We start from the raw sequence: 2500 nt of genomic DNA on the forward strand, positions 1-2500 counted from the left end.
GTGCGCAAGGCTTGTGTGCAAGGCTACTGCGATGGGCCAGTGCCCAAGGCTTGTGAGCAAGGCTTGTATGCATGGCTTGTGTGCAAGGCTAGCGTCCAAGGCTTGTGCGCATGGCTTGTGCGCAAGGCTTGTGTCCAAGGCTTTTGTGCAAGGCTCGTGCGCAAGGCTAGTGTGCAAGGCTTGTGCGCATTGGCAGGTAGCCCACCAGCATGCACGATCCAAATGCCACTCACGCGACAACACGGTGCCAAGCCGGGCATGGTGTGCACTCAAAACCAATCAACGGACAGAGGTCATGCGTCATGGGGGGGATCTAGCAAGGCCATGGGGAAGGTCATGGAGGACCTTGGAAGCAAGCGCAAGACGAGAGCGAATCGAACAAGGGGCCAGGACGGGGCCTTGTGCCCATGGTCTTCGCAAGACAGCGTCCAAGGCACCCGAAAGCCCAAGGGAACCCAAACCCGGCCGACACTTGCAATCGCACATGCTCTCTGCAACACACCATCAATGCCGCCCAACGGGGCCAGCACGAGCAGTCCTCCGCGGTCCCCTGGCCCTGCGCACGTTTGTCTTCGAAACCGAGCATCAATGCCACAGAAAGTGCCGGGGCGCCAGCTGGAGCCATCATCCGCGTTGCCATGGCTCGCTTGGCCTTGGCTTGCCAGGCCCCGACACGAGCAATCGCGCATTTTCTTTGCAACCGACCATCAATGCCGCCCAACGGGGCCAGCACGAGCAGTCATCCGCGGTCCCCTGGCCCTGCGCACGTTTGTCTTTGAAACCGAGCATCAATGCCACAGAAAGTGCCGGGGCGCCAGCTGGAGCCATCATCCGACGTGCCATGGCTCTGGTCCCATGGTCTTCGCAACCGAGCATTCGTGACACCCGCGGGGCCAGGACACCAACCCTTCCGACACGAGCATTCGCGCATGTTCTTTGGCCACACAACGGCGCCAGCACGAGCAAAATCATCCGCGGTGCGGTGGCCTTGCACGGCCTTTTGTCTTTGGAACCAACCATCAGTGCCACGGGAAGTGCCGGAGTCCCGGCATCCGCGGTGCCAAGTCATTGCGCCCTTGGTCTCTGCAGCGGGGCATGCCGGGCACTCCCAACCATTGCAAGCAAGCAAGCAAGCAAGAAAGAAAGTAAGTAAGTAAGTAAGTATTACATATAGGGGCGGGACATGCGGGGAGATCTGCGAAACGTGCATTACGGGGCACACGCGTACCTACCGGGGCATACCGACCCCTATTGGGGCACACGTGTGCATATCGGGGCATACCGGGCCTATCGGGGCACACGCGTACATACCGGGGCATACCGAGCCCTACTGGGGCACACGTGCGCATATCGGGGCGTACCAAGCCTATCGGGGCATACGCATGTATCCCAAGGCATACCGAGTCTATCCGGGCATACGCGTTCATACCGGGGCGTAACGGGCCTATCGGGGCATACTTGGGCATATCCGGGCAAAAAATGCCCAAAACTTGCGCAACCTTGGCAACCGTGGTCCATTCCTCTCTATATGCCTAGCCTTGCCAACCGTGGTCCATTCCTCACTATATGCCATGGCCTTGTGCCCATGGTCTTCCCAAGACAGCGTCCAAGGCCCCCGGAAGGCCAAGGGAGCCCAACCCAGCAATGCCCTGCTATGGCAAGCCAAGGCCAAGCATTCCGGTGCCTATCCGGGCAAAAATGCGATTCCTCTCTATATGCCTAGCCTTGGCAACCGTGGTCCATTCCCCACCATATGCCATGGCCTTGTGCCCATGGTCTTCCCAAGACAGTGTCCAAGGCGCCCGGAAGGCCAAGGGAGCCCAACCCAGCAATGCCCTGCTTTGGCAAGCCAAGGCCAAGCATTCCGGTGCCTAACCTTGGCAACCGTGGTCCTTTCCTCACCATATGCCATGGCCTTGTGCCCATGGTCTTCGCAAGACATCGTCCAAGGCGCCCAAAAGGCCAAGGGAGCCCAACCCAGCAATGCCCTGCTAGGGCAAGCCAAGGCCAAGCATTCCGGTGCCTAACCTTGGCAACCGTGGTCCTTTCCTCACCATATGCCATGGCCTTGTGCCCATGGTCTTCGCAAGACATCGTCCAAGGCGCCCAAAAGGCCAAGGGAGCCCAACCCAGCAATGCCTTGCTAGGACAAGCCAAGGCCAAGCATTCCGGTGCCTATCCGGGCAAAAACGCCCAAAGCATGCCCATTCCTTAGCCTATCCAGGCAAAAACGCCCAAAATCTGCACATTCTAGTGCCTATCCGGGCAAAAACGCCCACCAGCATGCCACCCTCCTATAGGGTTTGCGCAACCAACCAGCCTAACCACCAGTGGCAACCAAAGGTGCTGTTAGCGACGACTTCTGAAGACGCAACGAGACGCGACGTGTTTGCGCCCAGACGCGACGAGACGATGCGGGATCTGCGCCCAAGAATGCCTAGACCCGTCGACTTGATGCGGGATCAGCTCGCCCAAGCATGCCTAGTGTGCAAGGACTGTG

The sequence above is a fragment of the Tasmannia lanceolata genome, unplaced genomic scaffold (assembly GCF_043159265.1).
Source record: "Tasmannia lanceolata isolate RefF3 unplaced genomic scaffold, GAP_Taslan_0.1 ptg000118l, whole genome shotgun sequence".
Lineage (NCBI taxonomy): Eukaryota > Viridiplantae > Streptophyta > Magnoliopsida > Canellales > Winteraceae > Tasmannia > Tasmannia lanceolata.